The following is a 12,300-nucleotide window of genomic DNA, read 5'->3' as shown; positions in this document are numbered from 1 at the left end:
GCCTGTTCTGTCCTCCAGGTTGGACAGTGTCAGGCTTCTGATTACCAGTTCCACCAGGAGTGATAAATTCAGCCCTACTTTAAATCGTGTTCCTTTTTGCTATTCATTCCTAGCAACTCCTAATGCTGACTTGCTGGCTCTTCTGATTGAGACTATTGGAGTGTATTTGGAAGCTGCCAGAAAATGATGCCCTGCTGTTCAGGAGACCAAGGAGATGGCATTGGATCAGCTGAATCCCCCCACAGCATCCTAGTCAGCTGAGTTCCTCCAGATAGCATCCTAGTCAGCTGAATCCCCCCAGATAGCATCCTAGTCAGCTGAATCCCCCATAGCATCCTAGTCAGCTGAATTCCCCCTCCCCCAGATAGTATCCTAGTCAGTTTAGTCCCTTCCCCAGATAGCATCCTAGTCAGATGAATTCCCCCTAAATACTCTTTCTGCCCTGTGATCTCTGCAGGGATTATACTCAAATGCTGAGCTGTTTGCTAGGTGTTAAGTGGGCACATTTCAAAGCCTGCAGCCAGAAAGGCAAGCCTGGACACCACCTCAGCATTACAAGATATGTTATCCAAGTACAGGTGCCATCTGTGCCTCCACAGCTCCTGGCCCTTGCGAGGCAATGCTAGCTCACTCTATGTGGGGAGCAACCTGACATGCACACTGCCAGGGCTGCTTTATCCCTGGGACCGAATATGGCATCTCCTCCAAATATCACCACACTCAGGCACCAATCTACTATCCCCAGTGAAATTTGCCTTGGCTCTCCATACCTGCTTTGCTATGCCCATCAACCCTTTGAGGCAAATCTTTCTCAGCGATCCGGGGGCCTATGATTTCTCCTTCTTTCTTTTATAAAACAGATTCAACAATGGTTTGGTAAACCCATTCACACAAAAATCCAAAAAAAATGAATATTTTATTTATTTTTTTTAAAGAATGTTTTGAAGGGTGAAAAGATGAGTCAGTGGTTATTGAAGAGCACATGGTACTCTTGCAGAGGACCTGGGTTCAGTTCTTAGCATCCACACAGTGGCTCACAGTCATTCATAACTCTGGTTCCAGGGGATCTGTCACCTACTTCTAACCTCTCCTCTGAGGTTAGAAGGCACATGTGTGGTATATGAACATACATTCAGGCAAAACTACTCATACACATAGAAATAAATAAATCTAAAAGGTATTTTGATTATTGCATAGTAATTGCATATACGACTGAGTCTCATTTCGACATTTTCATACATATACATAATATATTTTGATTCACTCCAACCCAGTACTCACTTTTGTCCCTACCCTTACCCTGCCAATCCCCTTCCTCTTCCTAGTCCTTCTAATTTCATGCCTTTGTTTTTAATTTAAAGAAATAAATAACAAAGTATAATACCTAAGCATCAGCAGTACATATTTATGAGAGTTTAAATGAGAATGTCCCTCATGGGCTCAGACATTTGAACACTTGGCCATCACTTGGTGGCGCTGTTTGTGGAGGTTTTGGAGGTGAAGCCTTGCTAGAGGAAGTATGTCACTGGGGGTGGGCTTTAAGCGACAGCCTCACATCTTACCTTTATTCACGCTGTATAACTTACTGCTTCTGGCTGGATGTGAATTGCAAGGCTGCCACTGTAGTTGGTTGTTTCTGTTTCACTCTTTTGGCTCTTTGCTCTTTGGGGGGGGGTCCACCACCCATTTCTCAAATAATCACAGGGAGTCTTATTGTTACATATGAATGCCCGGATTTAGTTTGGCTTATTTCTAGACAGCTTTTCTTAAATTATCTCATTTCCCTTTTGCTTCTGGGCTTTTATCTTTATCCTCTATACCTTTCTTTACTTCTTATTCCATGGCTTGCTGTGCAGCTGGGTGGCTGGCCCCTGGAGTCCTCCTCTTTCTCTCCCTCCTAGATCACTCTCTCCCCAGAGTTTTCCTGCTATTTACTCTCTCTGCCTGCCAGCCCTGCCCATTGTTTCTCCTGCCTTGCTATGAGACATTCATCTCTTTATTAGACCAATCAGGTGTTTTACACAGGCAAAATAAGACAGCGTCACAGAGTTAAACAAACTCAACATAAAAGAATGTGACACGTCCATGCATCATTAAAGGAATGTTTCACAACACAAACAAATGTAACACATCCTCGACTAATATTCTACAGCATGCCACTGATGTCATTTTGTTGTTGTTGTTGTTCATGCTGGGCTGTGTGCTATGGTCAGAGAAATTCCGAATCTGTCTGCAGTTAGTGAGAAGACCAAAATTAACTCTATAAATGTGCAATAAAAATGTAATGGAGATTTAAAAAAAAAAAAACAAAAACCGTGTCATTTCCAAGCAAAGCAGCCACCCTAGTGGCACCTGTCCCAGCTGCCAGAGCATCCGCTGCTTGTGACTAAGGCCATGTGGGTGGGTGCTAAAGAGCCCATATGGCATGATGCTCATTTCCTGAATTCCAGGCAAACAGCAGGTGGACTGTCTTCCGACTGTCTTTTTAAAAAAGCAAAACAGCTAAAAAGTCCAGCTCTGGTGGTATGAGTCCTTGGGAAAGGTGAAAGGGCACAGGGAGGGAAGCGAGCCTGTCTTTCTTCTAGGGTAATTACGACAGCAGTAGTATGATAAATACCCAGGAATATTGAATAACTCATCTGTGTTCAGTGGACACGTAGCACTCATGTCAAGAAGCTTCCAGGGTGTCACACCCTGTTTGCTTCTGTGAGTTGTATTTACTGAGCACAGGCAATGTGTCCTAAGATGAAAAGAACAGGGCCCTGGTGGGCATTGAGTTACTCTTGGAAGGTCTAAAGCCTACAGAAATGATTTAGCCTCTCTCTCTAAATACATACACATGTGTGTGTATCTCCATGTTCACATGCATGTGCATACGTGTGCATGTGCGTGTGTGCGAACATGTGGAGAACAGTGGTGAACGTCAATGTTTTCCTTCACTCCCCACTCTTCATATTAGTTTATTATCTGTAAGTCAGGGTCTCTCACTGAACCTGGAGCTCATCTGTTGGCTAGACTGACTGACCAAGCAAGTCCAGGGGATCCACTTATGTGCTTGTCCCTGCCTTCCCAAGGCTGGGACTACAGAGCCATGCTGCCTAAGTATTTTTTTTTAAGGTGAGTCCTAGGGATCAAATTCAGACCCATGGAACACTGTACTGACTGAGCCATCTCTACAGTCCCTTTTTGTCTACCACCCTGTTCTTCTTAGTACCAAAAGAAATTGCTCTGATAAAAATGAACAGAGAAGGGTCTTCACAATTCTCTCATCTTTCTGCACAGTGACTGTGAATGAGTCACATCTGCAAGTCTCCCAAAGCTTGCTTCTCTGTCACCACCAACCTTCAAGAGGGGTTTTGAATTGAGTGCGACCTACAGTGGAAATGGCGCCAGCTCTCAAGGCAGGCACACGCTGGTAATGACAAACTGCAGATGTTCAAATCTGACTTTTAGCCCCCGCCTCAGCAGGCCTGTCTCATCTGGAGGCTCTTTGATTTCCTGATGGCTCTTTCATGAGGACACATCAGAGTTAATAAACCTTCAGTGTCCCTGACTAAAGATCGCAGACGAGGGGATTCGTATGTTAGCTGTCTTTCGAGTGACTGTATCTTAAAGACACAAAGAGGTGGCCAGAGGTGGTAAAATTCCCAGGCTCTGGCAGCCAGTGGGAAATGTCCCAAGAGACTGTTTCACAACTGAAGATTTCTGCAAAGAGGAAAATCACTCTGTCAGAGATTCATTCATTCATCCCATCACTCATTTTCTTCTCTCTGTCCCATATGGGGACTTCTACTATCTCCCCCAAACTCAACAACTCTCTTGGGATTAGAACCCAGATCCTTATCTTGCACAGCAAGTGCTCTTAACTGCTGAGCCATTTCTTCAGTCTCTACATTTGCCTTAAACCTGGAGCTTCAAATGAAACAACTGGGGTATCGGCTATGTAAAAGTTGAACTTGCACATTCAAATCGAATACTGAATGGAAGCTGGAGGACTGGAAGTTCAAGATCATCCTTGGCTACATAGTGAATTTGCAGACAGCCTGGATTACATGAGACCCCCTTCCCAAATGAATATTGAAAACAGATCTACTATGCACTTAGATTTTTGTGTGAGTTTAAGGACTCTTCCACCAAAGAGATCAGTGGTTCCCTATATTAACAAAAATGGTATGTTTGGAACTATCCAAGGATATCATTAATATTTGGGAAAGCTGCATTAACCAGGAAAGTGCCCCGTGTTCTAAGTCATCAATGCTCAGTGCTATACAACCAAATGTCAGAAAGATGCTGCAGCCAGGTGGAATACTACTCAGTTACATTTAAATGATCTCTCTCTCTGTGTGTGTCTCTGTCTCTGTCTTTGTCTCTCTCTCTTTCTCTTTCTCTCTGTCTCTCTCTGTCTCTGTCTCTGTCTCTCTCTGTCTCTCTCACTCTCTCTCTCTCTCTCTCTCTCTCTCTCTCTCTGTGTGTGTGTGTGTGTGTGTGTGTGTGTGTGTGTGTGTGTGTGTGTGTGATGTGCACACTCCCGCTATAGCATGCCTTTGAAGGTCAGAGGACAGCTTTCAGGAGTTGGTTTGCTTTCCACTTGGTTGAGGCAGGGTCTCTCTTGTTGCTTCTGATGCTCTTTGTACTCCATCTGGTCCACGAGCTTAACTCTCCTGTCTCTCATCTCTTTGTAGAAGTCTAGGGTTACAGATGTATGCTACTGTACCAGCTCTTTTACATGGATGGGTTCTGGGGGATCCAACTCAGGTGGGCTTGTGTAGCAAGCACTTTTCCTCATGGAACATCACACTAGCAATATTTTGAAATGTATTTTTTATTATTTTCATTTTGTATAACTGTGTGTACTTGCATGTGTGTGCAGGTGCTGATGGAGACCTCTGGAGCTGGAAATCCAAAAAAGGTTGTGTGCTCCTTGATGTGGGTACCGGGAACTAAACTCTGGTCCTCTGGAAGAGTAGCAAGTGGTCTTAAATGCTGAACCATCTCTCTAGCCCTTTGGGACAACAATTTTTAGCAGCAGTGTGAGTCTGCTGTTTTTGGTGGTGTTAAAACAATGAGAGCTGGCAGGTGCTGTTACAGTGTCAAAGACCAAATTTCTTTCCTCTACTTCAACAAAAGCAAGATCTCACCAGAGACTGGATTCCAGAGAACATGAATGACTTTAAGTCCTTGGTGGAAAAAAAAAAAACTCTTCTCATTAAATTTAATTTTCTTTCAAAAATTATTTTTCATAAACAGATATATTGTGTGGGTTTATGTATTTTAATGGATAAACTTTAAATTTACACTTCCTCTGCTTCAGTTTCTAGGAGAAAAAATACCAGTAACTAGAACAGGCACTGAAAAAGATTGCCAAGTGATTTCTGAGAATGCCACAGTGTTCTAAGGACAGGAAAGCTTAAATACCTCTTGTATTCGTTGCTTGTCTTCTAGCTGTGACCAAGTAACTGAGAAGAAGCAGGGTTTCCTCTGCTCAAAGTAGGAGCTCAGGCCCAGCATAAGCACGGAGCAGGGGCATTCCCTTTTTCAGCCTTTGTGATCCCTGGGTAAAGCCCAGCCACATAGACAATTTGTTTGACTCAGTCTATGCATCCAGATGTTAACATTGCCTACAACACCCTAACAGAAACATTTATATAATACATCTGAGCAGATCCCTGGACACCCCATAACCCAGCCAGGGCGACACATTAAAGACAGGAAGAGTAAGGTCATCTTCTGCTACTTAGCAAGTCTGAGGCCATTCTGAGCTGCATGAGACTCTTGTCTCAAAAAAAGAAAAGAAAAGAAAAGAAAAGGGAGGAAGGGGGGCTGGAAAGATGGCTCAGAGGTTAAGAACATTGGCTGTTCTTCCAGAGGTCCTGAGTTAAATTCCCAGCAACCACATGGTGGCTTACAAACATCTATGATGAGATCTGGTGCCCTCTTCTGGCAGTGCAAGCAAACAAGCAGGCAGAACACTGTATACATAATTAGTAAATAAAGAGAAGGGTCGGGGAAGGGAGCCTTTATCATAGGTTCCCATGCATAGAAGACCCAGTGGGGTTCAGTGCTGTCCAGGCTTCCAAGCATCACCTAGGATTCTTCAAAGACATCCTCTGCAGACAGGGGGTTACAGTACCCGTGATTCAAGCTGCACTTCATTCAAGGGTTAGGCTCTGAGAGCAAATGGTAGGCAGGCTTCAGATGGCAGCCATGAGTGTTGGGAGCAACAGCTTGCCGAAGCAGCAACGCCAGGGCAAGAGGTTCCCCCAGCATTGACTCAGATCATGTTTGGAAAGCAGAGAGGCTATGACTAAAGATGGACCTCCGAGACTGGCACTCAGATAACTGAATGTGCAGCTTGGAGGCCGGCCAAGACACCTTCCATGGCTGGAATATCTGCTGCTGTTATCCTCAGGGATCAGTCTTAGCTCTGCATTTGTTGCCATGGAGACCATCTAAGTCTTATGTTTTTCCCTTAGTGATGATCAAGAAAACCTACACACATACCTATTCAGAAAATATTCTAATATGTGGGCTCACACCAAAATAAATGACTATGTCCTTTGTAGAAAACAAAAGCAACAGTGTCTGGGGAAGAATAGGGAAGCTGGTCTGCTTCAAAAATGGGAAAGAGGCTAGTTACCCTCTAGACAGAATTCTGCTTTTCTGGTTTCAAATAAAACCTGTTTATATTACAAAGAATGGGAAATGCATAAAACCCAAAAGAGAATCCTTAAAATTACCTATGCTCATGTTTCTTTCTATGATAAGAAAATAAATAAGATGCAAGCTTGCTCTTCCTTCTGTTTCTGGGACAACCACCTTTATCAGTTTGGTACAAACCAGTCTTGCCAATTTGTCTTATTTTTATATGTTTGTGTGTCTGTCTACCCATCCATCTATCCATCTATCCACATGTGTAGTCTTTTTTTTTTTTTTTAAGTTTTGAGACAGGAATCCAGGCAGTGATGGCATACACTTTTAATCCCAGCACTTGGGAGGCAGAGGCAGGTGAATTTCTGTAAATTCAAAGCCAGCCTCATCTACAGAGCTAGTCCAGGAGAGCCAAGGCTACACAGAGAAACACGGCCTTGAAACAAACAAACAAACTTTGGGACAGGGACTTGCTATATTGCCCAGACTGGCCTTGAACTCTTGAACTCTGAGATTTCTGTAGCCTCCGTGACTACAAGTACATTCCATTGAGCTTAGCTCATTTGTTCATTTACTGATTTATCCAATACTTGTTAATCATTACCTTGGTCCAAACATTGTCCTAAACATGTGCAAGTCATTGATAAATGACTATCTGTTACTCTCCTGTTGCTGTGATAAAATACCATAATCAGGACCAATTTATAGAAAGAAGGAGGTTATTTTGGCTCCAGAGGCAAGGGTCCCCATGAGAGGGGAGCAGCAAGCATCAGACACAGCGGCAAGAACAGGAAGCTCCATCACATCTTGAACAAGCATGAAGCAGAGAAAGCACACTAGAAGTGGGGAGAGATTAGACACTCAAAGCCTACCCCCGGTGACATATTTCCTCCATCGAGGCCCCACCTCTCAAAGGTTCCACATCCTCCCTAAAGAGTGCCAACAACTGAGGACCAAGTGTGGGAATACCCAAGCCGATGAGGGACATTCTCATTTAAAGCACCACAGCCAATAAGAAGATGTCCTTCTCTACAGATGTTACATTTCTACTGAGAGAAGACAAAATTAACCAGATGTGAGTCAACAAACAGAAAACTACTGACTAGTGACAAATGCCCTGAAGAATGGGAGGTTGTATCATCCTTAGAGGACCCATTGGAGAGAAAACCATCTTGGTGAAGGCTGGGAGAAGTTATTCCTGGGACCAGGAACAGTAGAAAACTGTTCTTGTGTCTAACAGTAGAGAACTGAACTTGTGTCTAACCTGTGACTCACAGGGCATGTGTATCTCAGGATAGCCACGATGGTGGCCCAGTGCATTTGTAGATGGCAACATCTTGTCACAGAAGGCTGAGTCTAGAGCCTATTAGGAATGAAGGGAGAGCAAGAAAGAGACACGGTTGAAGAGTTGAGCCATAGACAAGGCATAAAAGGCTTGGGAAAAGAGAGTACCAGAAAAAAAAAAATTAAGACATTGAAAGGGTTTTAACGGGGAGTGGGGGGTGTAATATGAGTTCTAACAGGTCTTAGTAATAAAAGTCCAGAGTCAGATATAGGGGCAATTCTGAAACAGCAGAGAGAAAAAGGAGCAAGCCACAGCACCTTACTTATTAACTTAACAACTGAAAAGAGAGTGAGTTCCTGTTTCCTCCCACCTCTATTCCTCTCTCTGTCACGCCACCTCACTTCCTGTTAGCTAGTGGCAAGCTCCACCCTCTGATCTTCAGACATGCTTTATTTGTACAAACAAGATGTCACCACAGGAGAGCTATGTTCTGTCCTTTTAGCGTTTTCACTCTGGGGAAGAGATTTAGGGAAAAGGTCAGTAGAACTCAGCAAGTTCATTATTTAAATGAGAAAGGAGACCATGGCCCAGGCTCTTAGATGGGGATAACTTGGGGAGATGCTTTAGTGGCTAAAGGTACTTGCTGCTTGTCCTGATGCTGGATCCTTGGGACACACATGGTAGAGAGAACTGACTCCTCCAAGTTGTCCCCTGACCTCTTCAGTAGTCTGTGGCACACACACACACACACACACACACACACACACGCAAACACACACCCACATGCACACACACGTGCACAAGCACACATTACATAAATAAATGTTTCAAGAAGGGCATAATCTCAAAACCTTAGAATTACTAGTATTTTATTAACCTCACGATTCCTCTCCACACAATTAAAAATGATGTGTTTTCAAGAGAATAATCACAGCACACTTCCCAAGAAATGACAGCAGCGCTCTTCTCTTTTCTGTTCTTTCCCCCTTAAGATCACGTTTAAATGCAAATCCTATTGAAGCCCGACAAATTTCAATAGCTTCATACAAAATGAATGAAAAACAAAAGCTTAGTCTCATGGATGGTCATCAAGTTGAGAACCGCAGTGGGGTCAGAGTGGAAGAGTCCCCACAGCAAGACCCCGGCATTACCATATCCTAATCCACTTTAACTCAGATGTTGGCTGAAGGTGCCAGCTGCCAGAGGAAATCAAGAAGGGAGACATCGAGATGCAGATCCCTGTGTGCCACACTGACTTGCTGTTTCCTTACTGATCTTTTATCATTTGTTTTTGTTGTTGTTGACAGTGTGTGTGCTTGTGAGTGTGAGAGTACCTATGAGTGTCAGTGTGTGTGTGTGTATGAGTGTGTCCGTGAATGTGCTTGCGAGTCTTGTGTGAGTGTGTAAATGTGCTTGTGTGTATTCGCGTGTGAATGTACACGTGTGTGCTCGAAAGTGCTCATGGGTGCATGTGTGTGCATAACACGGCCTGGTGCCCGTGTGGAGGTTAGAGGACAAGTTTTCCAGCTCCGGCTCTCTTCCACCTCAAGGCTCTCTCCCATTTCTACAGCTGTACTGTGTGCCCCAGGCTGGTGGACCTGTGAGCTTCCTGGGGATGCTCCTGTCTCTCCCTCCCATCCCCCAGGGAGCGTTCTGGGTTTTCGGATGGGAATCACAGATCTCACTGTTTCTAAGGTAGAACTAAGAGTACTGCTGTCCACTCTGGTGATCAGTCAGTTTGAAAAACACTGCAAGTATCTGTGAAGACGGGTACAAGCCCTGGGAGCATGCTTAATCAAGTCTCAGGGGAGGAAGCACAACCCAGAGCTCACGTGTGGTCTTTGGTTTAAAGGACAATGGGCATCTCCACTGGAGATTTATTAGAAGGGTGACCAGCATAATAATACAGTAATATAGTGAACAATTTATATTCAGCTGCTGAGATTACTGGCGCGGAGACAGGAAGTGACTTCATTTGTCTTCCATTCGACCCTTCGAGATGTAAAATTCTTTCTTTTCACACTGCCAGAACAAATGCACTCCACTTAGTGTGGTCCAGAAGTTCATAATTTATTAGATGACACAGTGTGGCCCCCATAGAAATGATGACCACATATGCATTCAGAGTACTGGTATGGTGATGGCTCAGATCATCCAATGGGTGTTTTTGTTTTTACGTTCAGAGATGTGAAGGGTGTGTGTGTGTGTGTGTGTGTGAGAGAGAGAGAGAGAGAGAGAGAGAGAGAGAGAGAGAGAGAGACGCACATACATGCATATGTATGTTTACTGTGCATGTGTGCTTGTGCACTGTTTAATAAAAGGAAGGGCCTTCTTATTTTCAATGGGACCACAGCATATGAGAGAATCAGGGTGGTGACAGCATTCAGAGTCGTGGCTTTAAGTGCTGTTGTTGTACTAGTTCCAAACCCCTGGCAGAAGTAGCCTAAGACAGATTGCCCTGTGCATGGTCACTTGCCTCTGTGTTCCTGTAGTAAGGCACAACATCGCGGTGTCTTCTGAAGACAGGAAGTGAAGTGGGTGAGCAGAGATGACAGAGACTGAGACCCAGGACCAGGTGTAACCTTCAAAAACACACATCTGAATTGCCCAAAATCGTGGCACCGAGACCAAACCTGAGCCTGGGAAAGGTGCTTCATAGTCAAGCCATTAGCCACCATCTAGACACTGTGGGCTCCATGCCTGACCTCGTCTCTATCTCACAGTCTCACATCCAGCTGTTGCCTTGCCATCTACACTTACTTTAACAAGCGTGGGAAGCTGGGCTGAACTTTTGAACTTCCTGCGTGCCTCACTCTTCCCCAGCTCCGTGGATGGCAATCCCTATCTTGCAGTTGCTCAGTCATCCTTGAGTCTTGATTCTCTCCCACTCCACATACAAAACCATCAGCCGCTTCTCTCTACTTCCCAGAATAGATCCGAAATGTACCCACTTCTCCACAGCTCCAGTGTCACCATCCCACATCACCCTCGACACTCCCCCTGAATTTGGAGGGACCTTCTAGTGGGCCTTTGTAAAATTCTACACCTGCCTTCCTCTCGCTCACTTTTTGTATTGCATTTCATTTAAGTTTTTCATTAGCATATGCACAGTGTTAGGTTTCATTATGGCATTTTTCAAACACAACCAGTCATGGCTGGTTCTTCCTGCAAACCTTCCCCGTGTTCTCTGAAGTGTCCCGATGTATTTGAAACTTTCCATATTAACAATCAAACACACAGTAGATAACATGATAACAACACTATATCCATTCTTCCTCCCAGCCTTGGTGGTGATTGCTACCTAACTACTTATTTTTGACTAACATCCTCCTCTTCCAAACTCAATGGCTGCCTGTGTCTTGCTCAAGTTTAACACAAAATCCTCCCCCGGTAAACAGACACTCTTCCTCTCGCCTTGCTCCGCCTCCCATGCCTGCAGCCTTCTGGCTGTTTCTCAGCAGCCTTAAGGATGCTCTTGCCTTGGTCCTTAGCTATTCCTCCTCTTGCATCTTCTCTCTCTTCCTTCAGGTTTTTAACCACTGTTTCCTAAAGCCTGACAGTGCCACTGACTGTCTACATGTAGCAAACTCAAGTGTTTCTCTACCCTTGGGATTTCCTAAAACTTGGCCGATAAGAGCAATAGTTTATTTGCCTCCATCTCACTCATGGCCTGCCTACCTTTCCATACCGAAATGCATTCACATGAGGACTTAACTAAGTGAAGCTACCCTGTGGGAGAAGACTCACTAGCTGTCTCCCTGAGCTAAACAATGTGGTCTCCCTATATACAGGTAAATTGGATTCTGGCATGCACACGTTCAACGAGTGAACCTTCCATTCTGTTGCAAGCCAGAAATCTCATTTGCAGGCTAGGGTGGGGATTTTGAATTTTATTCTTGGTGTTTGCAGTGATTTAGATCGGAAGTATCGCTCACAGGCTTGGTTATTTGAAGAGCTGGTCCCCCAGCACTTCACCAAACAGTGCCATCAAACAGTTGATGGCACTGTTTGGTGAGGTGTTTCAGACTTGCTTGACAATGTCATCGGGGGCCTGTTTTGGGACTTTATAGCCTTGGTCAGCTTCCATCTTGTTCTCTTGACTTCATGTTTGTGACTGAAGATGTGATCTCTCAGCTGCCTGCTGTGGCCACCCTGCCGGCCACTTGCGGCTTTCCCTCCCCCACCATTATGGACTCCTCTCTGTAACCGTAAGCCAAAATAAACCCTTTCTTCCATAACTTGCCTTTGGTCTTGGCAAAACCATAGCAACAGAAAAGCAACTAATATCGCATTGCTGTGTAATATCTAAGATTTCAACAAATGTTCTCCATCATTTAATGTTATTTTAGCAAATTAAAAAGGGTCCC

Source organism: Cricetulus griseus (assembly GCF_003668045.3).
Source record: "Cricetulus griseus strain 17A/GY chromosome 1 unlocalized genomic scaffold, alternate assembly CriGri-PICRH-1.0 chr1_0, whole genome shotgun sequence".
NCBI classification, from domain to species: Eukaryota; Metazoa; Chordata; class Mammalia; order Rodentia; family Cricetidae; genus Cricetulus; species Cricetulus griseus.
This window is presented reverse-complemented; position numbering follows the sequence as displayed.